Source organism: Thermobia domestica, chromosome 17 (assembly GCF_964235325.1).
Source record: "Thermobia domestica chromosome 17, izTheDome1.hap1.1, whole genome shotgun sequence".
NCBI lineage: Eukaryota > Metazoa > Arthropoda > Insecta > Zygentoma > Lepismatidae > Thermobia > Thermobia domestica.
In genome coordinates, this window is record NC_137470.1 from 114186470 (window position 1) to 114203204 (window position 16735).

Here is a 16735-nt window from a genome sequence, read left to right on the forward strand (position 1 = left end):
AGGGCGGTCACCGAGCGCGATACCGAGACATGTAAAACTAATCCAAAATGACCGATATTAGTGTCAAATCCGTAGTTTTCGCCGTCGCTGAGATCAATGGTGAGGCTCCCACAGGCGTTGACTTTCAAATAGATCCCCATCGGCTGGGGGCCAGAAGCGAAATTTTTTTTTTAAAAAATTCAAACCAGGGGGGTCTCAGGATGCGTTTACTGGGATATGTAAAAGTAGTAGAAAATGACCGATATTTTTTTCTTTTTGTTGCTCAGTTCGTTTACATAGATATTTTATCTAACCCATGCGAAGAATGGGTATTTCAGCTAGTATAAAATAAATCTTCACAAGTTAAGAAGATTAGTAGCAGACGTGTTGTTTAGTCATACTATTCTATTCCAGAGAGAGTAAACCACAACTTCTAATACAATAGCTGTCAACCTCTTTGACGATACGCTTAATTAAACACCCATGACATCGTGAGACACTTGTTTAATATTTTATTACTGGAAATATCAGTTATAATAGTGCAAGGATTAGTGCAAGGATTATAAGTTTCTATCAAGTGGTGAGTTTATGTAGTACTGAACATTGTTGCTGCCACTGAAGTAGGGGTGTAAATAAGGGCCCCGCAGACCCCGCATTGCGGGGGACCTCAAGACATCAGGGGGACCCCAAATCGTGAAGTAGAACCTAGAGAAGGGGCCCCGCTCCACGCTGTTTGCGGGAGGGTCTCCAAGCTTTTAGTTACCCCACTGCACTGAAGGCATTGACTGGTACAATCTGTTTCAAAGTGGATTTTAACTAAGTATCAATTATTTCTTGATCTTTAACTTCTAAAATCTAGTGGCACAACCTATGGAATTGAGAGACAAAGCATATGTACCAATATCACATATGGCTTTAAGTGATTTTGCTTTGGTTATTGATTAAAGAAAATACAGTGGTGCAAGCAGTTTTTAATGCATAATCATTCGATTCGAATGAAATTCGAACCACAGCCTGTGTATCTGTAGAGGGTGTTCTGATCTGTGTCTGTAGAAAACGTTTCTTCCAGGGAATCTCGCTCCTCACATACACTGAGAAATATCCGTTATCCGGACAGCGGTATATTGTACAAATATACGGAACCCTTATGTTTACTACGGAAATTAGTACGGAGCATACGTTATTCACATGCTACATAATTTTCCCACTTAGTTGTTGCATCGTGTCGTTGCAGGATGTATGACATCTTACAGTCTTCCGTACATTACATAATTTACGTATGTTGCTTACGTCAGCTATAAGTTACATACGTCCATCTGTATATAGATGACACAGGAGAAAATCATGATCACTTAAACGGAACACTTTATTCGTAACACTTAAACGGAAAGTACGTATAAAATATACTTTTTCAGTTATACGTTTGCTGTACATTAAGTCCAAAAACTACACGATTTACACATGTAACCTACGTTTTTACGTACGCCACATAGGTTTTTTATTTCAGTGTAGCTCTGATAAATTGCGATTACATATCACTCTTGTTCAGGGTATGTCCTTTAGCATATAGTTATTTAATTCGGCTTTCTATTATTTTGATTTTGCCCTCCCCCTGCCTCTGGACAAAATTTTATGAGTGAAAGCATGAGTAGGTGTAGTTGTTCCACAGAATTCCCGCTGAAGTGCTTCAAGTGGTCCATCGATGATGGACATGATAGGATACAGACATGCGTTTTCAGTGTTCATATATGCACTTGAGCTCTTAGACAGGTTTTTCTGCTCACCCTAATTGATAGGACTTGATCCTTTAAGTACAAGACCATGACACTCAATGTAGCCTCCATCTGCTATGCCGCATCCCGCCCAATGTTCTTTCCATGACCTGAATGCATTTTGGTAAAACTCAGATGGCTCTCTTTTACGCCATTGCTTCATATGAGAAATGAGGACCTTATCACTGTCAATTTTTTTCCTCGCAGTTGAGCGTTCAGACGACCAAACAAGAAGAAATTCAAAGAAGCCAAATCCGCACTATAGGGAATTTGCATTCCATTTTCACGATTTTCTCCTGTGCCATCATGGTTATGTGAGGTTTAGCATTGTCATGGTGGAGTTTGATGGCCTTACCTCGCACCTCCGTTCTCTTGGTCTGGAGAGCATCTGTGTTCTCTTGGTCGTACCTTATCTAGTAACAAACAATAACGCTCCTTGTTAATTGTGGAGTTATGCTCCAAGAAGTCTGACTCCAGAAAAAGGAAACCATAATTTTCTGGACTGGTCTGCGAAGTCTAGATTTTTTAAAACCACTTTAACCGATGTTGGATACTGGCGCGGTCCAATGTGTGATCCCCATAAACCGGAAGCAACTTCCTATGAATTGATGTGGCTGAATCATCGCCGGTTTGGAAAAGGAATTCCATTACCGATCATTATCGGGTCCTGATGTTTACTTCAGTGTCCATTCTGGATTACCTGTGAACAATAGGAAACAACAATTATTATCTTTTTAAGGTCAGAAGACCAAAGTTTGTTCCCCTAAAATTTTATCATCATATTGCCAACTAATAAAAATATTATACCCATTTCTGCAAAATTTATTGAACTCCCTTTGTATATTCCCAGAAAAAAATCCACGTTGAGATTTATTATTTATATATTACAAATTTTCACTTAAAAGATCTGATTTAGCGTAGCTTCTAAGGATTATTTATAAAAATGTATTGAAGTAAAAAGTTTACAAAAGTAGCTTGCAGTGGAAAAATACTTCTTGTCAGAAGAGCCATTTCGAATATTTTTTCTTTCTTACTCCTTCCAAGTATGTTTTAGACCATTAACAACCTTAAGCGAAAGAAACAATGCCTTACAGACTTCTATTACAAGGTGTTAATTTGGAGGACGACCTAGTAGTAGAAAAAACGGAAAATGGCTTCGATGATTACCAAAGAGTCATAAATCTCCAAAACCTCAAAGAAAATTGTGCTTTGTATTATATATATATTTGTTTAATAATAGGTATAATAAAGTGTGCTCTAATCAAGTGGTGGCTTTTGGTGCACGTGGTCGCGGGTTCAATTCCCAATGGAAGAACATTAAACACGTTATACTGGGCAAAAAAGTTCCAAAGCTACAATCAACGGCATACATTATGTTGGTTTGGGTTTCACCTTAAACTGTTGGTCCACATCTCGCATAGCCTCGGTGCTGCAAAAGAACGCTAAACTTCAACAAACAAACATACACCGTGGACCAAAACAATAAAAATTGTGAAAAGTGCTTTAATATTTAAAAATAAGATTTACTCTATTTTCGAGTGTTTTGAGGTATAAAGGTTAACGAATGAAGTACTCATCCCAATTTCTACTTTTCGTTCAAATCCTTAAAGTGATTTTCAAAGAACTTAAAAAGTTTGTTACTCAATTCTCTGTGTCTCTGTATGTGCTTGTTATTTGCGATTCTTTTTTTTCAATTTTGAGCCCTCCATTCGAAAGAACATCAAAAACTATCTGAGAAAGTGGTGGAATTTTTCGCGTCACTCTTGCCGAGATATTGTTCAAAATAGTTCCGATTTCGGGAGATGTAAGAAGCCATATATCGGAAACCGTTAGTCATACAGATATGATATTGGTGTTGATCAATACCTAAGAAGATGGTGAGCATTTTGGTACCAAATAGTAAACGGTGCCTAAGATATTGGCCATAAAAGTTCCGATTTCGGGAGATCTCGAGAACCGTAAATCGTAGAAAGATGATATTTTGCGAATTTTTCAATTTTGAGCCCTCCATTTCGAGCATGTGTCTTTGAAACCAACATATGGTAGAACGTTTTAACAAAACTCTTAAACAAAATATGTGGAAAAAAAATTGAGTACTCAAGGAAATTTTAACTGTATAGATATGTTACAAGAATCGTTTAATGGATATAATAATAAAGTACATAGAGCAATTGGTATAAAGCCTGTAGAAGTTAATAAGAAAAATTAATTCTTTTTAAGTCCGTTCTGGCAATGAACTTGAAGCATTGTCAACTTTTATTTTTTTTTATTTTATTTTATTATTTTTTTTTTTGTATGCAGTGTTAGTTAATAACTGATCTTGAACATAACAACACAGTAAAATTGTTAAGCTAAGTTAGTGATATTTTTAGTGTGTTAAGCACAGGACGCACTACATAACGTGATTATCTTCCTAACTGTTTGTAGATCTCTCGAAACTAGTTGGTTAGGAAATTTGATGAGGTAAGTTTATGAATAATTAACTAAACTAAATTAATTCAGTAATGAATAAATAATGAAACTAACTTACCTTCTTGTCTGAATTTTTTAAAAATTTATATACATTTTTATTCCTTTCTTCCAATATTTCGTCCTCTGCCACTTCTGAGGACATTTTTAGAGTGACATAAGAAAGATAACTGTGAAACAGGAGTAGCTAGTTCGAGTTTTTTTTCTGAAACAACACGTTTCTTGAAGAAGTTCGCAGAAATGACAAACGATGAAATATCCGTGAAAATGGTTGATAAAAACTACGTATAAAGAAGGTTGAGTTAAAATAATGAACAAATTATCTCACTTCAAGTTGCAATATATATATATAAATATATATATAAATATATATATATATATGTATATATATATAAATGAAAATGATTTAGTTCTCAATGCCAAGACAGAAATCTGAAATTTGGGTAGAAAACTCCTTTCGTCGCAAAAGTAACGGATAAGGAAGGAGTTTTTAAAATAGGTATCTTGGGGTGAAAAGGTAAAGGAGTTTATAAACTTTTTTGCCAAGAGTAAAATATCTCACAAATTCATGAGGTTAGGGAGATCAAACTTGGCATATAAACTCCTCATTAAAAATAACCGAAGATGTGTTTCAGAGCTTTTGAAAGTTTTACACTTAATGGGGTAAGGGGAACAATTTTTATAATATTCTAATTTCCGGCTCTTTATAAAGAAAACGTCCAATGCGAGGATTGACTTAAGTTGGGGTTTTGAAATACTGTATATCAACACTTCATTAAAAATGAGCGAGAAGGTGTTTCAGGGTTTGGAAAAGTTGTGGAGGAAGAGTTTAACAGGAGGAGGAGCTTAACATTCATTAATCACTTTTGTTCGCGAGAAGAACGAACGTTTCTGCTAGTTCCTAAATAAGGTTTGCATATCCATACTTTCGGCTTGTCTCTGGTACTTTTTTTTTTTCATGGAAGGTGAGAATTGAAAGAAGGGTAATAAAAATATCAAGGAAATAGTTAGAAATAGACTTGACGGTGAAGAACTTCGCGTATACACCTACGTGTTTAGTGTAATTCACTTGTGTTCTATCTGTGTGACTCACTTTGAAATGGTGAGTTCATGTTTTTATATTCCTTTGTCTGAATAATGAATATTGCCTGTTCACATTGATGCTTTTTTATACTAATAATCATTTTTTTTAAGCCACAGTCTCCCACTCAATATTAACTAACAACTATCAAGGCAAAATTCTCGTCGATTCCAATAGCTTTGTCCTACGTTTGTGTATGGCAAATAAATGATGATTTGACCATCTTTGTAATTGAACCCATCATCGCTAATATTAAAATTTAGCAAACCTCCTAATATCCATTTCCATCGCAGGGATCCTGAGTTCGATACCTAGTAGAGGAGCTTTGATATTTAAACACATTACGATTGTTCAGATTCCTCCTCGAACTGTAGGTCCACGTGTCGTAAGGACACTTCGTGCTATAAATAACTTTTGACTTCAATCCAACCAAGTAAAATCTTGCGTTTTATCTGCTCTTCTGCTTTTTATGGTTCAGTTAGTGGCACAAAGAAGGAAAGCAATTACTGTCCTACTGTGATTTCCGCATTACTTCTGTTAAAGAAGCTGGGTCGTTAAGATGTATAGAAGTATAATGAGAGCGATGATGATGATTGTGGGGTTCTGAGTTGTAACTGTACAGAGCAATCTGATCTCTCACTATTAGCTCGTTTTAACACACAAGTGTCCAAAACTTAAGCATAACTACTGTTCGAGTACATAGGGCACAAAGAACGTAAAGCAGTCACACCAAATAGAACCACTATACCAACATATCACTTGAAGGTCACACTAACACGGAACAGGCCAAATTTGAAAGCATGGTCACACAACACAAATTAAAAACTTGATACCAAAACACACATACCACAAAAGCACTGTGAGATGCACTGGCTGCATCGAAAACAAGTTAATATGGGATATGGCCGCTCCGAGCAGCCATACACGTCTAGCAACGACGTTCTATGCTCAAGATCATGTTGTTGAAGATCTCTTGGGATAACTGATTCCACTCGTCACGAAAAGCAGTACAGAGCTCCTGGTCTGTCCTGAGAGCTGCTGGCGGGTTCCAACACGTCTTCTTAATGCATCCGAAGCATGTTCAATCTGGTTTAGGTCCGGAGATCACCCTGGCCACTCTATACGTTGGATGTCTTGTGTGTCTAGGTATTCTTCCACCAGTTTGGCTCGATGAAGACGGACATCGTCACCCATGAGCATAAAGTGTGGGCCAACTGTGTCCCTCAAAATCCGCAAATGAGCATGCAGAACCTCGTCTCTGTACCTCTGGCCATTGATGGATCCAGCATCGAAGATGTGCAGGTCAGTACGACCATTCCCAGACAAGTATGCTACTACCACCATATCGATTCCTTTCCACAATTTTCGTGGGATGTAAGCGAGTTTCCTGTTCGCGCCAGATCAGAGTGCGATGGGAATCACTCTGAGAACTGTATCGGGATTCATCTGTGAACAGTACGCGACCCCATTCGTTGTTGGTCGACTGATGATATTCTTGACACCGTTGTAAACGGGCCCTTTTGTGTGCCTGAGTCAGTGGAACGCATGTTGCTGGTCGTCGGGCATACATACCACTGGCTCTCAATTTCCGGAACACAGTCTGACACTCTCACCCCTGAGGTGGCTGCAAGCTCCGCTGACAGTTGTCTTGCTGGCGTGGTCCTTTTCCGACTCGCAGTTGCGGATAAATATAGGTCCTGTTGTGGAGTTGTCACTCGTGGGCATCCTCTACCGGGCCTCCATCTGATGTCTCCGGTGTCAATAAACTGTTTTCACAACCTAAACAAGATACTTTGTGACACATTGATGGCTCATGCTACTGCTATCTGTGTGTCACCTTTTTCCAAGATCCCGATGATTCGGCGTTTGGTAAATGCATACAAATGACGTCTTTGTGCCATATTCCATTAATCTATTGTCATATTCAACTCAGCAGTACCCTCTACTTACTAGAACACTCCACTCACTGCACACACGGAATGCGTCTATTTCGAATCCAAGTATTAGTGTTCGATTTCTTCCCATAAGGGGCAAGCAGACGTTTGTCATAGCCGGTTCAATGCTCCTCACAAGGAATACGCGCTAACCATAACAATTATTGTGCTCGCGACGCCATTCCCGAATTTACATTCAACTTCTTGCATTATGATTAAGTTTTGGATACTTGTGTATATATTAAGAAGTATTTTAGCTTGCTTCTGTGTCTAGATTTTTCCCCAATTCAAGTGTATATATGTAAATATATATGGTCCTCCCACTTTCTTCATTCCTCCACTTTCTTTATTTCCCATCGCCACCGTCTCCTTTAGCCTAGCCGGCATAATCGTGGGATGTAACAGTAAAAGATTTAATTTCTTCGGTGGAGGAGGGGACACAGAAACTGTTCTCATTTCATGAAGATCTGTTTAGATTCTAGGTGAAATTGTTGATCTATGTGACATCCTCCGTCGCAACGGGATAATAGTGTTTTGCTAAATATCTTTCTAATCTGAACATGCCAATCTAGTTCTCTTCTGAACAGCATAGTTCGATGGACCGATTTTTGCAACGCTTCCTTCATATAATAAATATTTGCAATGCCCGTTGACAATTCTGTAGACTGAGCTTATTATGTTTTTATGGTGATTCGCTGACTATCATAACCATGTAATGAATCTTGTTAATGTTTCCTCTGGACGTTCCTGATACTGCTGCCAATTTGGAGGAAATCTTTACATGGCTGTGACATTTAAATGCCTTAGGCAAGGTAGGACATGATGAAACAGTTTGTTTGTAAAATTTGTATTAAGTTTTAAAAAAAATTACGAGTTTCTTTCAGATTAAGATTTTCTATTAATATATATTTCATCACGAACTTTACAACTTTTCATATTTACTGCCTTCTTATAGCTTTCAAATAATAATAAAACTAGTAACAGTTTGTATATTTTTTACGTAAAATTTCGAGTATCTATATCCAAATTATGATACTATAAGTAGAAAGCCAATTTTAGAGCATACTCAATTCTAGTCCTAAAATTAGAATATAGATTTCAGAAACTGTAGGATATATATAGATATATACGGAGACTTTACAGTATTTGTTGTACACACAAAAAATATAAGAATAATATAAGTTTCTAGTTTTTTTCTGAAAACATTAGGGAAGAAAATTAACGATAGAAGATTTAAATCTGCACTACAAAGATGTAAACTAGATCAACTGTTTTCGATTAAACTAGCTATTAAATATTAAAATTTTACAACCATTGTGCCGTTTTCTTCTTATTGTTTATACTGTAGTGATTCAGTAATGATATTAGGGACGTAATCACCTCGTACATACACAATCACGTGCCCAACTGCACTTTACAGCTACTTCTCTTTTTCTTCCAAGTTTTTATCTAATAAAGCATTCAGCGAAAGCACTCATAAAGTTTTCTTTGTTTGACTGCGTGTGTGATTGTTTTCACTATTTTCTAGTAAGTAACTGATGTTCTCTTTCCACTTAAGTTTTTTTAAACTAAATATAGAACTAAGTAAGAAACCACAGAAAGAGACGGAAGTCTCATTACTTCTGCTTTCGGACATGCATATTCATAGAAAAGAGAAACACAGGAATATAGTACAAAATAATAAAAATAATATTTGATCTGACCGCAATTCACAACACATGTTGCAGACTATCTGTGTTTAAGTTATCACTACTACAGCAAAATGTAACACGCAATGCATTTCCCCTCAACATGTTTGATTTAGTCAAATGTATATTGAACGGGTGATTAACTGTGTTATGGACATAGCAACATGGTATCTCTTCTCTGAGGTAGAAACAATCCATAAGATGCAAATTGACTCATTTAGACATCACCACCTGAAAATAGAAATAGTAACAATGTATTCATGGGGGTTTAGATTAACACATCTTTGACTCACACTGTAATAAAGGAATTATTTAAAGTATTACATCAATATAAAACTAACTCCATGAAGCACAGGGTCAAAGCATTATTTGTTTTGTATTGGGATCAAAAGCTATATTATTATTATTATTTATTGCAAGCGTTGCAAAGTAGAGATACAGTTTTTATGAACGAAAATATTTTGAGAAAAGATAGTAAGGTCAATTCTCTGAAAATTTGTAAATCAGATTACGTTCGACTCAATTAAAAGTAATGTGGTTCTGTTTAATGTAAGATTTTTGACAAAAAATGTAATAACTTAATTTTATTCTCCGATTCTCTCTTTCTTTAGTAATAATTTTACAGTGACATGTTTTTATGTTTATGACGTTAAATCGTATATCCCTAAGTATTCTTACAAAGAGGAAGGAAAATAACGACTTTACGTTTAGTTTTTCTTTTTCGTAAGATTTTCTTTCGTACAACTTTTTTTTTTTAAAGACATATTTTACCAAAGCAATTTAAAATTATAAATTAAGGCAAATGAAAAATATAATGAAAAGATGATAAAGAAAACAAAATTGTTACTACAAGAAAGAATTTTGAAATTTTCCAAAAGAGAAAAAAGCGGAATATACTTTTTCAATAATGCAATAGCAATCTTTCAGTCTTGCCAATTTTGTTACTTAAAGAATATAGATGAAATGAAATCTTTAAGTTTTACGTCCTACGCTTATGCCGGTTAGGCTAATGGAGACGGTGATGATGAGAGATGAGTGAAATGGTAGAATGAAGAAAGTGGGAGGAAACGGGAGAACCCCGAGAAAACCCACGAGCACGGTGTTTGTCCACCACAAAGTCCACACGGCGCGAGCTAGGATCGAACCAGGGACCCCAAGCACCGGAGGTGAACGCTCTACCACTGAGCCACCGCGCCCCCCTACTTAAAGATTATAGTAGTAAGTACTAATCAGTGGCGTATTTAGGATTTTGTTTCGGAAGGGCTATGCACAACAAAGGGAGCAGGAGGGCAATTGCCCACCTGAGTTTGAGAATTAAATATATTTTAATTTATGCATAAATTGAAGTTTTAATGGCAAGAATTGCAGACTGGAGAATCTTATGTGTTACGATACATTTACCAGTGAATCTAACCTTTTATTCTATTCATAGAACGAAAAGGGAGCATCCTCTTGGCCTACCTAATTTCTCAGGCTACTTATTCGCCCTCTTGATTCTATTTAAAGTACACACATTTAAAATGTTTGTCTCTGCCAAACGTGGAATCACATATAACCGTAAATGAAAGATTTGACAGCCAAAGTTATAGGTTGGAGCTCAGGCGTTTTTGCTATTCTAGCATTTCAATAGAAGATGGGTTTGAATTTATGTAGAACATTTATTAAATTATTTATGTATCTTTTTTGATTTTTTACAGTTAACCTGACGTCTTCTAGAAGAAGAACACTCTAAACATGTAACTTCAGATTGCATTGGTTCTGCAGATACTCTAAAATCCAATTAGAATAATATGCAATGGAATAAGTAAATAGGACTTAAGAAGCCAATGATCGTATAAAGTGTATTCTTGTGGCCTCTTCGGATTTTGCAACATTTAGTGATAAATTTTTATTCATTCATTGCGTATTAAATTCTATGTAAATAGTTCAGTATAATTTTATTTTGATTTGCTTATATGCTATATATATAGTTGAGTGCAAGTTATTAAGCTAAAGGTAAAAAATGAAGATTAATTACAGTTATGGTTGACTGTCATTTTGTTACTGATAGTGAAATGCAATAATGTTGGTAAGTCCTTTTGACACCAGTAAATTATTCATTTTTGTCGTTCGATAATGGTTCCTTCAGAATGTAATGGAATAGTTTACATAATTAAGGTAGTAAGTAAAGATTACTTAAATTGCTCAAAACAATGTTAAGAATTGTAGATTGTTTGAAAAAATAAATTAAAATATTAAAAATTACGTTTTATTCATAGTAATAGCTAGAGAAACTGGTAAATGTAAATAATACTAAGCATAGGATGGAGTCAAAATACACATTTCCGATATTTTAACGTACTCCCCCCCAGATTCAATACCAGACAGATGCAAATCCATTTATTGACGTAAATTGTTTCAGGAAACTATAGTTAATTGCTGTATGTGTCTTAAGACAATTCGAAAGAAATACGTATATATATGAGGTGTTCTTATGGATATTTTTATAAGAAATGACCTACGTCATATATGAGGGTTGTTAATGAAATGTTGATTTATAAAACAGATTTAAAGAATCCAATGATGCTCAACAGTATTTGAGAAAATATTAATAAAAATACACTAATACCAAAACCAATCTACTCGCTATACAGGGTGTTTCAAAACAATACCCTTGCTGGCTCAGTAGTAGAGCGTTCACCTCCGGTGCCTGGACTCTCTAGTTCGATCCCAGCTCGCGCCGTGTGGACTTTGTAGTGGACAAACACCGTGCTTGTGGGTTTTCTTGGTGTGCTCCCGTCTCCTCCCACTTTTTTCATTCCACCATTTCATTCATTTCTCATCATCACCGTCTCCTTTAGTCTAACGGGCATAACCGTGGGACATAAAACCTAAAGATTTCATTTCATTTTTCAAAAGAACACCAACAACGTTTGTGAGATGATTCCTGACACCAAGATAAGACGAAAAGTATAGGCCAACCTGGGTGCACAAATGCTTCCTTTCGGAATTATAGGCTGCCGAGAACATGAAAAAATGAACTTTAAAGGTCCATAGCTCCAATACTATGGGACCTACCGTAGTCATGTCAATGGATAGGTCACAAAAGTTCCTAAGTGAAGTCTTGACCCGACTACGATAGGTCCCATAATATTGGAGCTATGGACCTTTAAAGTTCATTTTTTCATGTTCTCGGCAGCCTATAATTCCGAAAGGAAGCATTTGTGCACCCAGGTTGGCCTATACTTTTCGTCTTATCTTGGTGTCAGAAAACACCTCCCAAACGTTGTCGGTGTTATTTTGAAGCACCCTGTATATATATCCATGCAAGTTACTTACGTAACTATATATGATTAATAATGGAGTAATTACTTATGAAATATGAAGAAAAAGCCGCCTGGCATACTTTTGAGAAAATAGTCTGAAACGAAACACACTCCAAGAGCAAATTACCCCTTGCCAATATTTTCATAACGAGTGATTTTCCTCACATTATTTAGTTATTGATGAAATGTTCACTTGTGAAATATAAACAAAATCCCATGAGTCGTTTTTTTTTTTTTTTTTTTGAGAAAATCGTCGGAAACGAGCTCACCGCTAAGAATAAACTACTCTTCGTTTATTTTACTAAGAAAAATTACTTCCTCCACAGGGTAGGGGTATTAGGGTTTCTAAGGAATTACTAATATATGAAATATAAACAAGATTGTGAAAGCAATTTCCCGCGAAATAGTAAAAAAAAAAAAAAAAACTAAACTATGAGGGTAATTCAGAAAATAATGCCTCCAAGGCAATATCTTTATTTGTGTTTGACAGATAGCACCGATTCAATGGAAAACTTGTAATGTCAGCTACAAATGGTGTCATCATTTTTCAACATAGCCCCATTACGGGTAACACACTTGCAAAACGAGGTTTTTCATGCCGTCGACGAAGAATTGTGGTGGCAGCTGGCGACACCATTGCCGAACTCCTGCTTCCGCCTTCGCGTCACAACTGCGTTTATCTTTAAGGTGATTCTTAAGTTTGGATAAGAGCCAAATTTGCAGGGTGCGAGATCCGGGCTATAGACAGGATCATGCAGAATGTCAACAACACTTTGGTAGCAGATGAGGTAACTTTGAATCTTTTTGGCGGAGGAGAAATCATGTGGCGGGACTCCATCGACTGCAGTTTTGTTTCCGGGTCGTATGGTGTATCCACGACTCTTCGCCGGCTATGAGTGTTCCTGGGCGCACAACCTTCCGCAGTCAGAAATTCAATGACAACCCACTGTTTCAACCAGACATCACTTTCATAGCTTAAACATCAGTGCATTAATGATAAACAGTTCAGAATATTTGCAGTACTATTGGCCAAGTAGTGAGCCTGGACGCATTACTTTCTGAATCACCCCCATAATTCTCGTATTTTTAAAGACAAATGAGTTATACCACATTGTAAATTTATTAATTAAATATCTATTTGTTAAATATTGACAGTCCCCAGACCCAATTTTGAGAAAATCTTGAAAAGATGAAATTAGTTGTAATTATTTCTCCAGGACAAATAAATTATGCTATATAATAAGGTTACTGGTTAAATATTTATTTATGGTATTAAAGAAAATCAAATGACTCATTTTCTAGTAAATTTTCCGAATAAACTCACACAAAGAATAAGCTACACCTTATGGACCTTTACAGGACAAGTGAGTTATACTACACTTGTCAGATTATTAACGAAACTTTTATTTATGAGCTATGAAGAAAGTCGTTTTTGAGAAAATCTTCCGTGAAAAACTCATCTCCATGAATAAACCAGCCCTAGTGATATTTTTCTGATCTCTTTTCCAAGTAGGGAGCGCAATGGCTCAATGGTAGAGCGTTCACTTCCGGTGCTTGAGGTCCCTGGTTTTATCCGAGCTCGTGCCGTGTGGATTTTGTTGTGGACAAACACCGTGCTCGTGGGTTTGCTCTGGGTTCTCCCACTTTCTGCATTCCACCATTTCATTCATTTCTCATCATCACCATCTCTTGTAGCCTAACCGGCATAAACGTGGGACGTAAAACTGAAAGATATGGCATTTTGTCAGGTTGCTAACGAAACTTTTATTATGAAATGCTAGCAGAATACCAGATCTTAGTACTGGAAGAATATGTTTCATTTTGGACATCAATGGCTGAATTCGGATTTAAGCTGCATCGGAAGTATCACTCTTTGTTCCAACGACCCCAGAAAGTATGGATTCGACACTAATATCGATCATTTTTATATATCTCCTCCTCTTCCAAGTTGCGGGGGCTGAATTTGGATTTATCTGGCATCGGAAGGGTCACTGTTCATCTCAGCGACCCCGAAAACAATAGATTCAACGATAGTTTTGTCACATATCGCTTACATTCGCAATTGATGACAATGCAATTTAATGATATAATATATACGAAAACACCGTATGAAGCTCAGAAGCGGCCCATCGCTTTCAACTGTTCAACAGTAGCGCCCCTAGCGGCACACATTGAACTGCCACATTGGAAATGGCGCTTCCTGTTCGTTACTGTGTTGTTTGAGGAAAGAAGTATCTGTTAGTGTTAGTGTACAATGTCTACCCGAAACTGTGTAAACATTCCTAACAGTTTTTGTTATATTTATGAAGTTGTGGTGAGAAAAGACAGAAGAAACATTACTGATTTCATCAGAAAGGTCTACCATGACTATTTGGGAGTGAAACTTGACGACATCAACAAACCATGGGCTCACAGGTCGTGTGTGTGTAGAAGATTTATGACGGTGGGCGTCAGGAAAGAAGTAGTCATTACGGTTTGGCATCCCTATGGTCTGGCAGGAGCAACAGAATCATACCGACGGCTGCACCTTCTGTTCTTGTAAGCTTACTGTTTTCAAGAAAAACAAAAAGACTATTGAGTATCCGAACAACATTCGCTCTTTGATTCGTCCTGTTCCACATGACAGGGAAATATACTTAAACATCATATGGATTTGTGAATGTCATCCTACGAACTTATTGAGTGATGTGTTATAATGGCCAGTGATACCAAATTTGACACAATTAAGAACATTCTTGACGTCGAAATATAGACAAGAATCATATCAAGCCATATGACGATGAAGGGACAACAGCGCCGCCGCCTCATCTGGAGCACCTATTCAGCGATAAGAATAAGTCAACGATTGTTCAAATCCCCTTTCTTGGCTTGCAGTGTAGCCTTGGATGTACTTCACCTAAACCCAAAGCTTCTAGCTTGCAGTGAAGCTCTTGGTATCCTTTCCCCCTTGCCTTGCAGTGGAACTTTGTGGGAACCTTTGCTTCTCTCTCTCTCTCTCTGCTTTCAGTGTAGCATTGGGAGATTCCTTATCACAACACCGGCTTGGCTTGTAGCGGAACTCTGTCGGGAGTCAACCCTCTCTGCTTGCAGTGGAGCATTGAGTGTCCTACCCCTCCTCACGATCGAAGGAACACCTATTTTACCCAGATTATTATAGAATTTATATCTATTTGCATTACAGTGGAATTTTGTAATAAAATCTGGTAGTGAAAGAAAACGATTCCAGACTATAATTTGCTCCACCAATACTCGCACAAGCAGAACTTTACAATATAAAATAATGTGTATATTCAGACATGAAACAAAACATTTTCAAACTGTAAATACTAAATGAGTATTTTAATACCATTATAATATCCCATGGAAGTTGATATAAACAGAACTATAAAATTTAAATAATAACAAATAGTACTTCGAGTAGAAACTATCAAAACTGACATAACAAAATACACATCATACAGCGTACTTTATCTCCTTTTACTCCTGTTGTTTATATTGCCATAAGCTTGTACACATTAACGTATTATTATCCTGCAACACTTTCGTCGGGTGTCCGCACAGAAAAAAAATCCGTACTCCTCCTCCTCTCCTCCGTATGCCTTTCAACCGTTGACCTCCTCACTACTTTCGTTCTTGTTCTGAGATCAGCTGAACAACCAAGCCTAAGTACTAAGGATGCAAAGAATGCCCCACTCTATTTTTGGGTATGGGACGTTACTCCCCATTTCTAGCTCTGATCATGACGGAAAATTTCACCAATTTAAATTTGGCCACCACCAAAATCATAATTACAACTGAGGCCATATTCATCACAAACAACAACCTCAACGATACAAATATGCTGTAAACCATATCGATATCATGATATTTAATATATCTTTATTACATAAGATTATAAAAGATATTGTACAAATTGGGCAACCACCGAAACTATAATGGAAACCGACAACAAAGTAAGACACCTAAGAATCTCCATGACGTCGATACATATGCCAAAAATTACATTAATATCTAGATATTAGATAAATTTTTATTATGAAAAATATTGAAATGTCACATAAATGTAGCCAGAATCAAAAATACAATGGGCACCAACACCTAATTCAACACAAATAAGTACATTCGTAATTTCGACACATATGGAAATATCATTACATTATGATGATATCTAATGCATATTTGTCACGAAAAGATGTAAATGTGATGTAAATTGGGTACAACAAAAACTATAATGATCACCAAATTCAAAACCAATAAGTTTCATCGTGATTCCAATATATACGCTAAAACCCAAATTAATATCAGATAATAATCAATATCACAATATCAGAATCAGAACAATGATAAAATTTTATCATGAAAGGATATCAAAAATAGGATATAAATATAGTCAGAACCGAAACCATAATAGGCACCAACATTTGATTCAACACAAATAAGAAAATATGTGACTCGACATATGTGCAAGAATCATATGAATGTGATAATATTTAATGTATCTTTATCA